Genomic DNA, 20,133 nt, shown 5'->3' on the forward strand with positions numbered 1-20,133 from the left:
AGAAAGACAATTCCAAACATGACACTTTGCATTCATGAAAAACTGAGAGTATCGGTTAACTTCTGCATTATAGAATTGGGCAGAAATGGAAGAGATTGCGTTGCCAGAGTAATGTCTATCTATCTATCTATCTATCTATCTATAGCCCGACGCCCTAATCCCGCAAAGGGTGGCCGCAGACAAAACGCCTCCAAGTCACTCTGTCACCCACCATTTGACTCCCCTCCCTCCAACTCACCCCCCCCCTCCCTCATATACCTCTCAACTCCATCCCTCCACCTCATCCTTGGTCTACCCCTCCCTCTCCCTCCCTCCACCTCACCTACATACACCCTCTTAGTCAGTCTTTCATTCTCCATCCTCTCCACATGTCCAAACACCTCAGTGTATTTCTCCTAATCTTTTCAACCACATCCACATCTACCCCACAACATTCCTTCATTTCTTCATTCGTCAACCTGTCCCTCCACGTCACTCCACATGCTCCTCTCAAGTAACTCATTTCCACTGCTCTCACTCTTGACTTGTTCCCCTCTTGCAAGGTCCACGCCTCGCTTCCATACGTCAGGGTAGGGATCACAATACCATCATGCAGTGACTTCTTAACTTCCATACTCACCTCCCTATTTCTCATCACTGCTTTCAGTGTGCCAACAACCTTCCTTCCCTGCTGTACCCTTTCACGTACTTCATCCCCCAAAGTTCCATCCTTACTCATCACACTACCCAAGTACTTGAATGCACTCACATTCTCCATATCTTCACCATCCAACCTCACTGCACACTCTGTGACTTCACCATAACTTTACTTTTGTTTACATTAACTTTCAGCTTCCTCCTCCTACACACTGTCCCAAATTCATTCACCAAACTTTGCAACTCCCATTCATCTTCACTCAACAATACTGTATCATCAGCAAAACAGCATCACCGGAAGCTTCCAAATCTCACCCTCATTCATTAGGGCCAGAGTAATGTGAATGTTAAAAATCAAGGCGTTACTTGATAGCAACGTCAATACAAAGCAGTGTAAAGGAAATGAAACAGCAACGGTTCACTGGAGGTTGTGACTGGTGAACCCCATGGCAGGCTGCGTCCTAAATATTTTATGACCCATTATAAATTTGTAAAGGGGTGATGACATTAACAGTCATAAAGTACAACGTGACCAGAAACCCTCAATTAATGTGCCTGTCCTGGGAGACCACAGAAAGGGTCACAGGTCACCAACACAGTGGCCCAGCTTGCATGACCTCATCCCCACACTCTGCGGGCAGGAAACATAGGTCACCAGCACCCCGTATACACTGCAACACCTGTATCGAATTTCATGCCTCGTACATTTCTTATGGACGTTATTAAGTTCTACCTGACTAATGGAAGGTGTATGTTGCTTGTGTACCCCATGCTTTGTGCCAAATTAATGCTGGTAACTCTCTCTCTCTCTCTCTCTCTCTCTCTCGTTAAGCTCCAATTTCCTCCATCCTTCCCTCTACCTACCACCTCCCACCCCTACCCATTACCTTATTCCTCCCTCCCTTCTAATCTCCCTTACATCCTTCCCCTGCCCTCCTCCACCCTCTCCTTCCTCTTCTCAATCTCTAATCTCCCGTTCCTCTCCCCCTGCTTACCTCCCTATCCTCCTCCCATTCCTTTTACCTCCCTCTTCCCTCCCTTTCTTTTCTCTCACCCAACCAGCCCCTCCCTCTATTCTCTTGCTTCCTTCTCCTCCCTCTACACTCCTTCCCCTCCCTCCCTCCCTCCCTCTTTCTTCTCAACGTATCTCACCTCCCTGCACTACAAAGACGTCTTGTTTTATTGTATTCTTAACAAGGTCAGACGATTTTATTCAGTTTGAGAGACTTTTCAACCTGGTGGGATTAGATACAGCTTTAACCCCTTCACCACTAGGTACCCTTCCTTGGTTGAATGAAATCGTCTGGTGGTAACAAGAATAAGCTAAAAATCGTCCTTGTAGTGACTGGATTAGACTTATACCTACTCCTACACCTTAGCTATCTGCTCCTCTTTCTCCCTACCTTTCACCCTCTCCTTCCCTATTTTACAACCTCTTCTCCCCTGCATTTCACCTCATTCTGCCCTTCCCCCATCTTGCCCTCCCTCCCTTACCTCTCCTCTCTCTCCTTCACTCTTCAGCCATTACTCTTCAATACATTCTACTCAGAGGACGTCTTAATTTTAGCTTAATTTTGCAGTATCTAGACGATTTCATTCAACTAAATAAACGTCAGTCTTAACAAAGGGGTTAATGAAGACTGAATACATTCTTTCCAGCTGGACAGTCTCTCCTAATCAGAACACAGTCGTCCGGAGATGGTACAATTAAACGAAAAACACATCCTTGGGTGGAACCAGTGAACCGGCCCTATACCGTCTCTCGTATCAGCATACCCTCGTCCTTCCTCTCCCCTCCCTACCCCTCCTCTCTCCAATCCTCTCCTCTTCCCTCCCCTACTTGTTTACTCTCACTTTACTCTCCCTATCCTCATCCCTTACCACTCCTCCCCTCCCCATTCCCTCTTCTTCTAACCCTCTTTCATTTCACAATTCCTTTTTCCTTATCGTTAACATCCTTTGCTTTCTCTTTTCCCATCTTCCTCTTATCCTTTCCCATTTCCTTATTTTTCCTCCCTTTACCGCTTATTCCGCACCCTCTCTTCCCCTTCCCTCCCATTTCTCCTCTATCCTTCCTGTCTCCTCCCCTACCCTACATATCTCTCTCTTTCTCCGCAAACACTTTTCCTCTCCCCTCTTTCTCCAATATTTCCTTCCCCCTTTCTCTTCTTACCCCTCCCCTTCTGAATTCCTCTCCCATTTTATACCCTGTTTTCTCTACTCATCTTCTCTCCCCTTCGCCCACCTCTTCTCCCATACTCCTATCTCTTATCCCATTTCTCCCCCTTTCTCCTTAACCTCCCTTTTCTTCTCCTCCTCCCCTCCCTTACCTTTCTCTTCCCTCCCTCCCCTCCCCTCTTCTCTTCCCTCCCTCCCTCCCTTCTTTTCCTTCCTTCCCCTTTCTGTACCTTCCCCTCCCCTCCCCTCCCCCTTTTTTTCCTCTCCCCTCTTTAGCCCCTCCATATCCCGCCTCTTGACACTATTAAGATAAAGGAAGACATCTGAATGGCTTCTTATTCTGAGGGAGGGAGGGGGAGGGAGTTAACGAGAGAGAGAGAGAGAGAGAGAGATGGTGAAGGGTAGAGACGGTTAACTGGTTAACTGAGAGGTGCAAACGTGACAGAAAGGCAGGAAGGGGAAAAGTGAGGAATATAAGAAATAAAAATACTAAGGAAGGTGGAACGGAGAACAGAAGGGAGGAGAGGAGGGAAGAGGGAAGAGGAGGGAGAGACGAGAGAGAGGTAGGGGGGAAAGAAGGGAGATAAGAAGTAGAGAGGGAAGGTAAACAATGAGAAGGGAGAAGAGGTGGTTAGCAATGAAGGAGGGAGAGAAAGAAGGAGGGAGAAGGAAAGGAAGAAGGAGGATGAAGGAATGAAGAGGAAGGAAGGCAGGAAAGAGAGGGGAAGGAGAGCATGGGAAAGGCGAGTTCAAGGAGGGAGGGAGAGAGAGAGTTCAAGGAGAGAGGGAGAGATATGGATCGATTTAAAAAGAACGAGATTGACGTATGAAAGAGAGGGAATGAGTGGATGGTGTGTGTGTGTGTGTGTGTGTGTGTGTGTGTGTGTGTGTGTGTGTGTGTGTGTGTGTGTGTGTGTGTGTGTGTGTGTGTGTGTGTGTGTGTGTGTGTGATGCAGTATAAATGGGCTGCATACAGTATTAAGGTGGTTGGCTTCAGGTCGGGGTATGGTGGTGACGTCACAGGCGAATCACTTCAACATGCACCGCCATACTCCTTTAAAACCATGCATTAGTTACACACACACACACACACACACACACACACACACACACACACACACACACACACACACATATCGTCTTATATCTTTACCTGTTCATATTCGGGGTAACTCCAGCATCTCACTCCATCTACCACCAGACAATTTTATTTAAGAGAGTGAACCACAGGAGCCTGAATGTTACTACTGTCACCATAAACCCTCTTAGGCTGAGAACAACTCTAGGTGCTCTATTCCGGCCAACACCAGACGATTCTGTGTAGCTGACAGTGAGCCGTAGGAACCAACTTATAAATAACACAGTATTATATTATCCCGAACACAATACTGGGAATGGAATGCGAAATGCTGTGACTGAAGGCTAGTCGAAATACATTTTTTTAAAGCCCAAATATAACTTTCAAAATATAACAGACTACGAGTACAATAAATTTAAGAATCTAATAATATACACCATACAGATAGAAAAAACAGGAATTAAAAAAGAAAATGAAGGTAAAATGGACGCGTTCAGATAACATATGATGAATGAAGAATCTATATCAACCCTGTAGCTGCGATGTCGCCACTTTGTAGTTTACATTTGCTCCTTACCTACAAAATGTGTCCCCAGAGCTACATGATATAGTCGGGTGGCAGCAAGACTAAACTAAGGATGTGTAGCCATAGTGAAGAAGTTAACAAAGCCAGAACGGAGAGAGAGAGAGAGAGAGAGAGATGTCATTTAAGTGATGTTGAAATACGGTTGTAAACTAAAGGGCGGGAAGGTAGGGAAGAGGAAGGCATTAGAATATTCACAGGCAAGATTGGCCACGCGATATTCTCAGACGCCGGTGCCTTGAGGCAGTTTTATCATTCCCTTTAACCACTTCTCTGTCTTCCCCAGTGCCTCTTCATATGTTTCATCCCCCTCCCCCCTCCTTTCTCTATAACTATAAATTTCTGTCGTTTTATACCACGTTCAGCTGCAGACACACATCTCGATTCATCACGATCTATACCTAGCCAAACATTTGAGAATATTATGAAAGAGTTACATAATTATTCAACTCAAAATGCATCGTTACGCCTGTCTCCAACTATACACATCTCTACCTGCACTGCACTATACCACGCTCACACCCAACTTAGATTCTCTCATAATTTACTGGAAGACACACACAAACTTCAGACTCACCCACCGGCTCAAACACTACAACTTTCCCAATGCATTCCTCACTCCACACTCCAAGGGTCGCAGTCTGGTGGGCTTTGGAGACTCTGGCACGTCTTTCTTACTAGCTAATTCCACCTAGACGAAAGTTATTTTCTTTTATATTGTTACAGTAATATGTCGATAACACAGAAATATTACTCGACACAGAAGAGAGGAATAAGGTAAAAACGGTCAAATAAATCGCTATGGAAGAGGTGAACAGGTGTTACGAAGCCTCCTAAGTCGACTAGAATACGGGTCCAAATGTCTGCCTCACGTTTGACCATGTGACAGGCAGTGTGTGTGATGTCCCTCGGCCCTATGTATCATCTGACATTCAGGACCCGTATAACACATGCAACTTCAACGTGTAAACCTGCATATCAACACACGTCAGCATGCCACTCACTAACATACATGCATACAAATATACTACATACATACATAATACATTTGTTGCAAAAAACTATATATACATATCCCATACTGTATGTACATATTTATTTTAGTATTTTAATGTCCGGCTTGCTCACGTGTGTTTATGTTCCCGTCTGTATTCTTCTCCACTTCTCTTTTGTTCATCTTCTGTGTTCATAACCTTGACAAGTTCTTTGCCGCTCTCCTACTGACATTCTCTCATTTCTTCTCTATCTTTATCTCTCCCCTCCCTTCTCTCACTGTCCATTTCCACATATTGCTCCTCCATCCAACCTTCTTCACTCTTTCTTCCGATCCCCGTTTTCTCCCACCCTCTTCACACTTCTCTTCGTCCTTCTCTTACTGCTAGTTATCATCTCTCTCCACTGTTCTCAAACTTCTTTATCTCCTCAGTTTTCATTCTCTTCCTTCAGTACTCATTCCCTTCCTTCTTCCCTCCATTATCATCTCCTCATTTCCTCTCGTCTTCCACCTCTAATTCCCTTTACTTCTTCCACCCCACATTGTCCACCACTCTTTATCGTATCAGTAACATCACTATTACAATTATCCTCTTTTCACTCTCTTTTGTATGAATTACCCTCCTTCCCTCCTCGCATCGTTTCCCATTCAATCCTCTTCCCTTTTCTTCCTCCTCCTCTACCGTCTTCTTCCTTTTTCTTCTCGTCCACCTCTCCTCATTTGTCTTTCTATTATGCATTCCTCCTCCTCCTTCTCCGGCCACAGCGTGCAGGGGTGAAGCAATAATTCAACTGACAATTTCTAGTCGCCCGCTTATGCAGACCATCCTGAGAATAATACTCCCACCCCCAGTCTCTCTCTCTCTCTCTCTCTCTCACTGCTTGCGTCACCTCTCTTTTATGCATACATTTTAGGACACTATTATACCAAAATTCAAGATGTGATAACTTTCTGGGAGAAATAAATATACACACACGAAAGAGAGAGAGAGAGAGAGAGAGAGAGAGAGAGAGAGAGAGAGAGAGAGAGAGAGAGAGAGAGAGAGAGAGAGAGAGAGAGAGAGAGAGCAGTCGAAATGTGCCTTAGGGACAGACAGACAGACAAGCAGGCAGAAACAGGAAGACATTTATATACATACATACAAACACGCAGACAGGCAAACAACAATACGGGACAAGAGATCACAAAATTCATAAATCCATAATAAAATGCAAGAAATAAAAAAAATGAAAGAAAGGCATTCGGGAGCCGAATGTTAATCGCCCCCCAAAATATGCTGTTGGCCAAATCCAAGATTTAGGCCATATCTTGATACCCTGAAGGTTTCATGTTGATAGCCCAAGCCATTCATAAGATAAAATGGTGGTAAAAGGGGGTGATAAAAACTAGTTGACCTTTGGCGCTACTTTGGTGACACTGACCTTGATCCCAAGTGCCCATTTTAGAACCCGTCCAAGATTTTGGCCAGATCTTGATACTCTGAAGGCTTCATGTTGACAGCTCAAGCCGTTCATGAGATATAATGGGAACACACACACACACACACACACACACACACACACACACAGAGGCAGGCGATAAAGAAATGAAAAGAAAAAGGAACGATGATGCCAGGCAAGTCAAAAGAGAAAATATTAAAAGCCGCGCCTCCACCAAACTGCCACAGTATTTTACCTGAACAATCCCAAGTGAACTCCCACAGAATGCCATGCAAATTGGCTCAACATTATGAAAATGAGGCAGCAAGAATCCCATAATTGTAAGCCTTCTTTAACAACTTTTCAGCTGCTACAAGTCTTGGCGAAAAAGTTGGTAAGTCTAAGCAAGCCACACTCTGACTTTCGAGAAAATGCCACGGAATACCTATGAATAATCGACGAATTACCTTGTAACGCTAAAAAAAAAAAATAAATAAAAAAAAAGGGTAAAAAAGTATATAGGGTGCCGGTAAACGAACTGTAATATGGTATAACTGAGAGTGATGTGAAAATGGAAAGTATTTACGAACTGCATGAAAAACTTGCAGAAAATTACGAAAAAAGCAAAAAAGTTATACCTGTCCAAGTCTGTTATGAAAGAAGAAAGATTAAATGCCAATATTATTATTAAATGTAAACCTATGTGAGGAAAAGTAATATCCACTGGCTATATATAACGAGTGTATAATCCCAACTAATACAGTTGTGAGACCTGGAAACTGACAAAATCCATGGAAAATCAACTAAACCGTTCCCAAAGAGCAATGGAAAGGTCAGTGTTCGGAATATCTTTAAGAGACAGGAAAAGATCAACTTGGGTGAGACAGCAGACTAAAGTCAAAGACATAACAGAAGTGATAAAAGTACAGAAATCGTGGTGCGTAGGCCATGTAACAAAAGTAAGGGATAGCCGTTGGAACAAGAGGCTGACTGGCTGGACACCAAAAGATTGTGATCGTAACAGAAAAAGGGCAAACAGGAGGTGGAGAGATGAGATGGAGAAGTTTGCAGGTAAAACGTGGCAGAGATTGGCTCAGTACAGGAATTCGTGGAAAAAGTTGGGGGTGGCCTTTGTTCAGCAGTGGACTTGCAATGGCTGATGATGATGATGATGTATTCTTCAACCAAAATATTTCATATCCACTTTGTGTGTGTGTGTGTGTGTGTGTGTGTGTGTGTGTGTGTGTGTGTGTGTGTGTGTGTGTGTGTGTGTGTGTGTGTGTGTGTGTGTGTGTGTGTGTGTGTGTGTGATGCTCAAAGAAAGGGCTCTTGCAAAACAATTTGCCCTTTTCTACAGCTTAACATTTTCAGCAAGGACTCATTTTTTTCTTTTTTTTTTTCCTTTTCTTTTTTTTTCTTTTTTTGTTCCCACCAGGCGATTTTCCTCAACTTACGAAATACACCTTGTAATAAAGAGGTTAATGAAGGCTACATCTAAATCCGCCGGCTCGAACTGTCTCTCCATACCTGAAAATAATAGTAGGGAACCAGCAATAATAAAGATGATGTCACCGTACTGATGGGGTCATGAATGAATTTTGTTAGTTTTATTGATGCACCGAAGCTGACGAGGGACGCCTTCATGTGGTGGCACCGATATAACCAGGTGGCTCCACTACCTGGTTATACAAACATCCTTCATCTGCTTTCTTACCCCCCCGAAACGAAGATGGTGAGCTGCAGGAGGAGGGCAACTTCAGCCTGCAGTTCACCGGGTTCCCATTTTATATAACCCTGGGATGTAACTACTACTGCTGCACCAAGGCTGTGGCTGGTAAAGATGGCCGTATAAAATGCCGCCTCACCCTCATATATTCAGCAACTCAGGGATTCAGCACAAGTTTATGATTAGCACTTTGAATCCGTCACTGATCTCTGCTGGGGAATGTCAACCCTTTCACAACGATGGCGTGTTTTCTGCTTTATTCCTGCTACCGCCACACGTTTTTAATCAGGTGAGGAGAGAATTTTTGAGCTGCAGAGATTAAATATAGCTTATATTAGCCATTTCCTTACAAGAGTTCTTCCCTAAGCTGTACAGAAGCGTCTGACGGCCGAAAGAATTAAAAAAAAAAAAAAAGGGGGGGGATATATGAATGAGACAGTTAACACATTATGCATTATTAAAGGTTATAGACAGGCGCCACAGTGGTACCCCAGCATCGAAAATACCGTACGTAATATTCGTGAATCAAAGTTCAGAACCTTTTCATCTCTATCTGTCTATCTATATACCTAGGCTGCTTCCCCCAAGGAGAGGGAGGTAGCCGAGACAGGACGACACACTCCCCATTTACTCATCCATTCAAACACATTCATTCGCATCTTAGCCCCAAAGGGGAGAACGGACAGATCCTCACCGCACCACACCGCACAAGGGTCAACTGCGCAATGCGATCAGTGACATCCGCAACAGGGCCCGACAGCAGAACTGGTTTACCCATGCCACATCATAACAGACCCATCCCCTTACCCGCACCTGACCTGACTAGCTGATCAGACCAAATGCGGGAGAATATCCCCTCAGGGCTGCGTCATCACTTATTCATTCACAATTTCTCTCCATTTATTTCTGTCACGCACAGCTACTCTTCCTTGCTCAACAGACATCCCTCTCGCATCCAGCGCTCTCTTCACACTTTAACTTATCACAGAACTGATACTGGAAAAAAAAAAAAAGTGTCTAGCGAATTAACGGTGCAATGGACTGAGTGACCGATGAACAGAGCCGTATTCTCCTTGGCGTAAGAGATATCACAGCATCTCTTCCTTGGCGATTAATCAGTCATGTTACGTCCTCATTCTCTTGTATATTATTACATATGTGCACGATATCGGCATTGTTTATATGAAAAATATACAGGATAATACGGTGTTCATTCTCTTGTATATTATTTACATACGTGCATGATATCGGCAAAGTTTTCATGAAAAATGTAGAAAAGGATATTCAGGTATTATTTGGAAAGCAAATAGCAGAGGAGATGGTACGAAGTCTCCTACACCAATGACAGTGTATGCATGTACGTATTGTAGAGGCCGGCTTGTACACGCCTGACATGGACTATACACGTTCAAGCTGTGTTTTACAAGTCCTGAAGGGAAAGTGATCCGTGGGGCCGTGAAACATCGCCTTCTGCCACTGGAGAAGGACCCCGCCCCCACCCAGTGCTTCAGGCATGGGTGTGGTGTGGGTGTGGAATACGGCACAAAAATGGCAGTCCCCCCCCCCCTGTCTATACGATCCCTAGGTTGAGGTAATGATGGTGGTGGGAGGGGGGAGGGGGGGTAGACTGTTGCTCATATATGTCATTTTATGTTTTTTCACACAAGCATTTTGATAGTACGATTAATCCCAGGAAAAGTACGTCCACCCTTGTTAGCACACAGACCAACACTATGGGACGCAGCAGCAACACCACAGCATCAAACAACACGGGTATAATTAATCACAGGTTCCGGGAAGCGATGCTTTAACCAGACAAGTGCAGTCCAATGAGTTGTGTGTATTTGCTTTTTTATTCATTTATTTTTTATTTTATTTATATATTTATCTGCGTATATTTTGAGCGGGTTTTGATTTTAAGTTCTCAACATCGCGAAAACAACTGATCTCCATGACACCAATAATACTCTGAGAACACCAACCCTTAATATATAGTAAAAACCACTAAACTCAAAGAAATACCCAAGTGTTGCCTACCTACTCACTTCTCCACAATATTTACAGCAAACACATCATAAATGACGAGAACATTTTGATATATACAAGACAAGTAGATCCTCACAACAAAGATCGTATTTACATTTACCAAACTGCCTGACAAGACCGACACTTTGTGCTGACCTCCTTGAATGGCAACAAACGAAGCTGCACACCCACGGCATAAACCACACACTGATATCTTAAGGGTCGCCCAGGACCTCCATTGTTATACTGGTGCACGAGGAGGAGGAGGAGGAGGAGGAGGAGGTCATGGTGGTGGTGGTGGTGGTGCACAAAAAACAAACAAAAACTTGGATACACAATCATGCCTGAAGAATGCGGAACGTGTAGAGAAAAAGAAAGAAAAGAAAAGAAAAATGAGTGTAAAAATAAGGCGGGGCAGACAGTCAACAAGAGTGAGAGGCGAGGGGGGTAAGGGAGATGGAGAGGAATATTATCCACACAAGGCGGAGGAGGAGGTGGTGAAGGATGGCGTGGAGGAGGAGGAAGAAGGAAAGGAAGACATGGAGAGGAGGATGTACAGAGTAGGATGAGGGAGATGAAGAAGAGGAGGGGAAAGAACAGAAAGACATGGGGAAGTAAAAAGGACAAAATGTTGAAGGAGGAGGAGGAGGAGGAGGAATGAGAGGAAGTTGTGGAAAAGGAGGGAAAGGAAGATGTAGGTTACAGGAGAGAAATGAAGACGCAGAAATGAAGAAGGGAGGAGTAAAAAAAAAAAAAAGTTATAGGTACACACCCCACACAAACATTATTCTCCAATCCGGACAGGCCAGCCTTAATAAAGACTTACCTGTACTCTCTAAAACAAAGAATTTGGGCACCAAAGCAAAAGTCTTTCGCCCGCCCTGCACATCTATCGGCTATTATCCATACAGGAAAATAGTTATATCCAGCACCTTACAAAATATGAAATGCCTGAAGACATTTTTGCAATGACAATAATAGTCCTAATAATGCACCAACTAAGATAATATATAGATTATACACACATATACAAATACATAAACACAACTGACATTTCAATAAAACATTATGCTGAAAATCAGTGTAACAGATATACTGTATACTTCTCACCCCCAGGAGTAACCTAATAACATGTGTATTCATTTCTAAGGAGCATCGACCACAACCGCCTACATCACTTATGAGAGAGGGATTCATCGCGGACACGGCCGCTCAGTAAAGCATTTTTTATGAAGCCAATGTATGACGGTTAACGACTTTTTTTTTAGCTTTGTAAAAAACAAATACTGTAGATATTATCCAAAGCTGACAGACGCTTGTCTAACCTTTTTCAAACATACCTGCTGGTGCTTTCAACAATGTATTTTGGAAGATTATGCCATTCATCAGAAATAACAGACAAGTTAGTAACTATGTGTGCCCCGGCCTGCCTCTCGTGACTGTTGATGCAACTGTTGTCGTGGACGTTGTGAGAAGCGGGTAGAAAAGCGATGGGTGGGGTCATCAGCGTAGCAGTGGATAGGGCTAGAAATGCAGTTCTCAAGATCCCTAATGAATAAGAGAACGATCACTGGTGACAGCACTAAACCCTCAGGAACACCACTACTGATACCTTTACGGGAACATGACCATCTACAACAACAGCTACAGAGCGACCAGAAAGGAAACTACAGACGACGAGCATGTTGGGAATTAAAGATTTTTGCCAGACTCGGTCAAAAGCCTTTGATATATCAAGTGCCATGGCAAAGGTTTTACCAAATTCCCGAAAGAACGATGAGCAACATTCTGAAAGGAATATGAGAAGATACCCAGTGGAATGTCACTGACTGAACCATACCGGAAGATGCCCAGTGGAATGTCACTGACTGAACCATACCGGAAGATAGCCAGTGGAATGTCACTGACTGAACCATACCGGAAGATACCCAGTGGAATGTCACTGACTGAACCATACCGGAAGATAGCCAGTGGAATGTCACTGACTGAACCATACCGGAAGATAGCCAGTGGAATGTCACTGACTGAACCATACCGGAAGATAGCCAGTGGAATGTCACTGACTGAACCATACCGGAAGATAGCCAGTGGACTGTCACTGACTGAACCTATATTGAAAGTCAGAAAAAGGTTACGAGAGGAAAGGTGCTTCAGAATCATCCCACTGATGATAAGTTCAAAAACTAATGAAATGAAAGAAAGTAAAACAATAAGACGGCAATCACAGAGTTGAGCAAGGTCACCTTTTGGGGGGAAGGACTAAATGTGAGTAAACTCCAGCTTGCGGGGAAGGAGCAAATGTTAAAGACAAAGAAATTGCCTTGACAGGGTGTCAGCAGAAGAGCATAGTTCTTGAGAACAAAGGAGAGACCCCATCAGTACTCGTTTTAGTACCGAGGTCTGAGGAGGCAGTACATTCTTTGGATTTCGAACCTCAGACACAGGGACGACGCAGAACACAAGACGAATACGCTACCGCCGCAGCTTCAAATTACGCAGTTATTAAATCCTTCATCACTAATATTATCCTTGGCCGGGTATGCAGGGAACTGGAATTGGCCCCACCGCCGATCAGTGGTACCCAGTGGGGATGTTGTCCCTGTACAGTATAATTACCCTCTGTGTCCCATGACAGGAACACGTGATGGAGAGAGAGGCATGTGAAAAGGAGAAAGAGAAGAAGGGAGAGCATCACGGAAATTAGGAGACGCTCACGGGGAAAGAGACAAATTTATGTGAACAGCATGAGGAAGACGCACAGGGGAAGAAGAGAGAGAGGAAGATGTAAAAGGGAGGAGGAGGAGGAGGAAGAATACGCAGAAGGACGAAAAGAAGGGGATGAGGCGCCAGGGAATGAAAAATGGAAGAAAATACACAGGCAGAAGAACTGGAAAGAAAAAAACCTGGTGGAAGGGACGGCAGAAGACCCAAGAGAGAGGTGGAGGAGAGAAGAGGACAAAAAAGGGGAGATGGAGGAAAACGAACAAGGAAGGAGGTAAGGAGAGAGAAAGATGCAGAGGGGAAAGGAAGGATGAGAAAGGTGCGAAAGACAAAAGACAGAAGAAATATAAGGGACGTAAAAGCGAGAAAGGAAGAGGAGACCGAGAAGAGAAACAGGAAAGGAGAGTGAGGAGGACTAGAGAGAGAGAGAGAGAGAGAGAGAGAGAGAGAGAGGGGGGGGGGACAGAAGGATGGAGAAGAAAGGAGAGGGAGAGAAGGATGGAGGAGGAGGCGAGCTGCGTAGAGTGGAGGGTGAGGTAAGGTAAAGGGGTGCGTATATCTGGCGTAGGCCCTGACTGCGGGAGACACAGACTGCTTTCCTATAATACCCTGCCTACAAGATTACGCCACAGGAAGACGAAGAGGAGAGGAGGACGAGGAGGTGAAGGAGGAGACGAGGACGAGAGGAGAAAGGGAAACGGGGACGAGAAAGCACAAGAGATGACGAGGATGGAGAAGAGTGGAAAACCAAGATACAGAGGAAAAAGGAAGGAGGAGGAGGAGGAGGAGGAAGGAGAGTGAAGAAAGAGGTAGTGATGATAAGACCAGATGATGAAGGGGAAAAGAGAGAAAATGGAAAGCTTCGAGGGAGAGGAGGAAGCGAGTGTGAGGAAGGAGGCAGATAAGAGCTGGTGATGAAAGGGAAGAGGAAGGAAGGCAGAAGGCGATGGAGACTGACCAGGGGATGACTGAGAGACAAGGAGGGATATAAACAAATCGGGGAGAAAGGAAGAAAAGGGAGAGAAGAGAGATAAACGGGAGAGATAAACGGGAGTGGAAAAAGAAGGTGGAGGAAAAGGAGAGGGAAAGAAGAAAGAAATGACAGTGGAAAAAAAGACGAGGACAACGAAAAGAGAGGGAGATGGAATGAAGGGAAAGAGTGGAGAAGGAGGAGGAGAGAAAAGTAAGATGGGGAAGAAGATTCAGGGGAGGAGGAAGAGGTGAAAGAGGAAGCAAGTGTGAAGGAGGAAGAGGTGGTGATGAAAAACAGGATGAGACAGAGAGAAGAGGCAATGGTGGCTGGATGGGGGATGACTGAGAAAGGAGAGTTTATTATAAAAAAAAAAAAAAAGAGGAAAGGAAAGGGGGTGGAGGAGGAGGAAAAGGGACGGATAGGAGGAGGAAGGAAAGGGAAAAGAGAGAAGGGAGGGGGAAGAAACTGTCAGAGGAGGAAAGAACGGAAAGAAAGGAAGATGAGAAAGAGAGATATGGAGAGGAGAAGTCTTGGATGGAGAGGAGGGAAAGGGGATCAATTGAAAGAAAAAGAAGCAAGGGAAAAAATAAAAAGATAGCGAAAACGAAAGCAGAGAAGGGGAAAAGAAAAAGGAAGAGAGTGGAAAAGGAGGAGGGGCAAAACATGTAGGAAAGAAGAAAAGGAAGAATGAGAGAGAGAAAGACTGAGACGAAGAGGGGGGTGAAGGTGAAAGAAAGACTGGAAAAGGAAAAGAGGGAAAATTGGAGAAAGAGCAAACAGAAAAGGAAATGGGGAGAACAAGGAATCGCAAGGAAGACAGATAAGAAGACAATATGAAGAAAGGCAATGGCGAGAGGCAGGGATAAAAAAACTAAGGTAACGGAGGAGGAGGAGGAGGAGGAGAAGCTGGCAGAGAAATAGGGTGTGGGAATAACAGCAGGTGGTTGGAAGAAAGTGACGGAGGGAGGTCCCAGAGAGAGAGAGAGAGAGAGCTAACAGGATACCACTCAGGAGAGACAGGAGTGACAGGGAACAAGACTGGGAAGTGGTCAGGTCATCCTACACCACTCTTACCAACTCACTCCCTTATTCATTCACTATCACTCTCTCACTCCCTAAACTCACTCACTCTTTCACTAACTCTCACTCTAACTTTCACTCATAATCTGCCACTCCTTCTCTCTCTCCGTCACTGACAAGAGAAAGGAAGAGAAGAAAAGCAGAGGAGGGGAAGAGAAGGGAAATGGAAGGAGAGAACTGGAGAGATGGCACGGGAGATTGGAAAGTGGGGCAATGAGAATGTAAATGAGAAGAGATAACGGAGAAGGAAGAGAAAGGTGGGATGAACGAGGGTGTAATAAAAGTGAATGGCATGGAAGTAAAGAATATGGGGGTAAAGGGAAGGAAACGTGATGAGAGAAAACACAATATACAAAAGGGGATGCAGAGGGAAGGAAAGAGGTGGGAAAGGAGAAAAAAAGGGGTCAGAAAGAAAGCAGATGGAAGAAAAGGATGGAATGGAAGAGAAGGAAGAGAAGAGAAAAATAAAGAGGCATGGACAGTGAGATGGAGATGGAAAAGAAAAGCGAGGGAAAAGGGAAGTAAAAGGAGAACAACTTCAGATAACTCCAGTAAGAAACTTGGTCTATACAATGCAGCTCGCCTAGAACTAAATTATCAGCATAAGACAAAGATAACAAAGATGGCGGCTCTCTCCCACCCATTACGCTTCCATCCGAAGCTGGCAAGAAGGAATGAGAATGAACGAGACACGTTCTGGAAACTGATAGGCATGGACTGGATATCCTATACTACCGAACTGTTCCCGGTAAAGAAGAGTTTATTATTCGTAATTCTGTGTTCGGAGTTTCATTGGCTGGATCAGGCCTTATACCCAACCCATTCCAGTCATGTGCCCATCTGTTCTCTGGAAATTCTATCGAACCAGCGCCAATTAACATCGCTGGGTAACGACTAACAAACTGCTCTATTTACAAACCAAATCCATCCTATCTCCCTAATGAAATGGATATAGAAAAGTTACCGATTTCAGGTACACTTTGTATGATGAGTAAATGGTAATAATCAGTTATAAATCCTGCAACTGTTGTTCTAAAAGTACAAATAAAAGTTTGCTATACTCTTTTTCACTTTAACTTGGACTGAAATTGGCACATCTCCATCTTGAATATTCAGCTATGACAACAAATTGACAAGAACATTGCGCTAATCACGAAGAAGTGCTTTGGCAATTAGGTAGAACCGTACTACTGCCCTATCCTGGCATCGAACTACGGGAAATAAGCTGCAAAAGAAAGAAAATCTGGTCGAAGTGAAGGTGAAAAAACTACAATATTGCCTGACCACAAGTTACTCCCACGCCTTACACTCAACCTTTACTGCACATACACGCGTATGTATTGACCGGAATCAGGGTTATTCTTAGCACCTTCATTCAACATTCACAACGTGCTTCTTGGGTCAAACTATTTGCCAGTAGTCAGAACAAGACGTCTACTGATTGACGGAATTATGTAGCCTATTTTATTTCTTCCCAAAATTGCTACCTGCCCTTCTGAATTAAAGGTAGATGCTCCCTAAGCAATTCAATGTAGTTCTAGCGTATATAGCTACATCTCATCCTTTCATTTCCTGGTAAAAAAAAAAAAAAAAAAGCTACACCCATAAATATCACAGTCCGCTATTATTTACTGTGATATTGTATTCATCCATGCTTCACAAAATACGGCTCTATATGATGTATCTGTACTAAACAAAGTTTATACTTTATCTATAATTACTGTACCCCATACACAGCAACTAAACAGCACTGAGAGAGAGCATACCTCCGCCAAAGACACACAAATATATATATATATATATATATATATATATTGCAGTAATTTCTCTTCCGTATCAGTCCAATACTTAAACGGTCTCACACAGCCAATTAATTCTTCTGTCTAACCTGCTACAAAATCTCAGACAGCGCAATCCTCCGCAAACACCTGTAAACTTATTATTCCTGCATCCGGATCCAGATCCACCTCAAAATCTAATAAACTCTTCCTTGACCCATTGCCCACCAATCCACCACAATTCACTGAAATCCGATAACTTATAGTGACATCTTGAACACAAGCAGAGAATAAGACACAGATAAATACACAATCTCCTTCCAACTTCGTTAGCGGAGGTAATAATGTTTACCAACAAAGGTTAACCATGGGTCAATAAATGCAACATTTGCCTCCTGGCACATTTCTTTAAAATTCTATTTACACCTACAGCCCTAATGAGATCACAAGTGCCTTCAGTGTACCAGAGCAAGATGTCTGACACTCTTTTCTCTCATGGTAATCGGTAAACCCCTCAAAAGATAATTTCTCTAGATACCACATTTCTTATGAAGCAACATTTGTGCCAACAAAAGCAACTACGGTACCCAAGCTTCCTCCTATTACTGACGCTCACGTTTTTGTCAATTGTTATGTAGGTTTCCATCAGGATACACATAAATACATCTGTTCTCTTTGTTTGTAGCTGGTGAAATAACATTGTTTCCTACTTCACTCATATCTGAATATCTAACTTTGGTTGCATCTACTTCCTTCTGTGACTATTCATCAATCTCTGGCAGGAACTCGCGTAACACACTGAAACCACCCCCAAGTTGAGAGAAAGGAAGGGAAGGGAGGAAAAGGAAGGGAAAGGCAGTGGAAGGAAAGAGAGAGGAAGGTCGGTGAAGGGAGGAGAGAAGAGAGGAATTGAGTGAAAGCCAAGAAAACAAAAAGGAAGAAGGAGAAAGGAAGGAAAAGCACAGAAGAGAGAGGAAGGGAAAGACTAGAAAAGGGAGAGAAGTACGTTCCAACAAAGGGAAGAGAAAGAAAAAAAAAGGAGGTAAATGGAAGAAATAGATGAGAATGGAAAGGGAAGAGAAAAGCAGTGAAATGAAAAACAAGAGTAAGAAAGACAGTAACGAGGCAGGTATGAATGGGAAAGAAGCAAAAGGAAGAGAAACGAAACGAAGAAGGTGGAAATGTATCGAAAACAGATGGGAAGGGGTGAAAATTGACAGATGCGGAACGGAATAGACTGAGTGGACAAACGGAAAGGTGACGAGAAGTAAAGCAGAAGGAAAACGGGAAAAAGACAGAAAAATGACAAGAATGGAGTGCAGAAAGAAAGCATGAAAAAATGAGGTGTAGAAGACAGGAAAAGGGAGAAGAGAAGAATGAAGGAAAAGCTACCAAAATGAACGACGTGAAGGAGAGAGAGAGAGAGAGAGAGAGAGAGAGAGAGAGAGAGAGACAGACAGACAGACAGACAGACAGACAGAGAGGTGGGAGTGATGGATAGGGAAGAGAGGGGAAAAAATGAAAGAAAATGGTAAACAAAACGGTAGGAAAGAGGGAAAAGGGGAGAAAAGAAGGAAATTGAGAGAAAAGACAACAGGGTGGAAAGGAAGCAACAGGAGGGAAAAGGTGAACGGCAAAACACGGATGAAAGGCAAAGGCTGCGGCGAGGACAGAACGGGTCGGAAAAAGAAAGGGAAGGGAGGGGAAGGGAAGGGAAGGGAAGGGAAGGGAAGGGAAGGGAAGGAATGGACAAGAAAGGAAAGGAATGGAAGTTGAGGCAAAGCACAGCAAAGCAAGTTAAGGCATGGGAAAGGAAGGGAAGGGAAGGCAAGGAAGGCAACGGAAATGACGGGTAGGCAAGGGAAAGGACGCGAAGGCAAGAGATAAGGAGGAAGGAAAGGAAAGGAAAAACAATGCAAGGTAAGGCACTGGATGGGATAAGTGTGAAAGACAGGAATGCGGCCACAATAATCAAAGGAGGAGGAAAACTGGAATGGAGGTAAAGAAGGGAGACAGAGAGAGGAAGTTGGAGACAGACGGCCAGGCTAACGAGAATGTAGCGAGCATGGAACAGGAACAAAATTCGTGAAAAAACAAAAAACAAAAAAAAAACAGTATACGATGCAAAGGAATAGGGAAAGTACCGAGGAGTGAAAAGGAAGACAGGAAGAGTAAAGTAAAACAGAAGAGGAGGGGAAAAGAAGGAGGGAGGCAAGAGGAGACGATGGAGAAGGAGGGATGGACGGGGAAAATAAGGTGGAACAGGAGACCAGAGGAAAGCATCGAGAAAAGAGAGAGAGGAATGATGGAGGAGGAAGAAGAACAGGAAAGTAAAAGATGAAAAAGGGTTGAAGACACTGGAAGAAGAGGAGAAGCGGTTGGGAGAGACGGGAAAAGGAGGAAGAAGAGAGGATCGAAAGAAAAGGGGGGAAGAGAGAGGAGGTTTGGAGTAATGGGTGGTGAATGGGAAGGAAAGTGAGTAGGCCTATGAAGGAAGGGAGAGACAACGAAAAAGAGGCGGGAGAACAGGGGAGAGGGGGAGAAGGGAGGACGGAGATGGAAGTGAGAGGTACAAGGGGAGAAAACAGGTGCTGGAAGGGGAGAAGAAAAAGGAAAGAGAAAAACTGAATATTGAGAAGAGAACCGAGAAGGGAAAATATGAATGAGAGAGGAGGAGGAAACAGAAGAAAGTAGGAAAGATACTCAAGAAGGGAGAGGCAGGAACAAAGAGGGAGAGAAGAGACTGGATAAGGAAGAGGAAACGGGAGGTGAGAAGAGGGGAGGATAAGACGGGACAGAAGAGAAAGCAGCAGGTGAAAGGAGCAAAGGGAGGATCAATGACGATGTATGGAGAGAAAAGCAGAAGAGAGAAAGGGACAGGAGGGAAGCGAAGCAAGGGACAATGAAAAGGAATGGAGAGCATAACGGAAGGGAAGAGGATAG

Source organism: Coenobita brevimanus, chromosome 110, assembly GCF_032717465.1.
Source record: "Coenobita brevimanus isolate Jiangsu-jjx chromosome 110, ASM3271746v2, whole genome shotgun sequence".
Taxonomy (NCBI): Eukaryota; Metazoa; Arthropoda; class Malacostraca; order Decapoda; family Coenobitidae; genus Coenobita; species Coenobita brevimanus.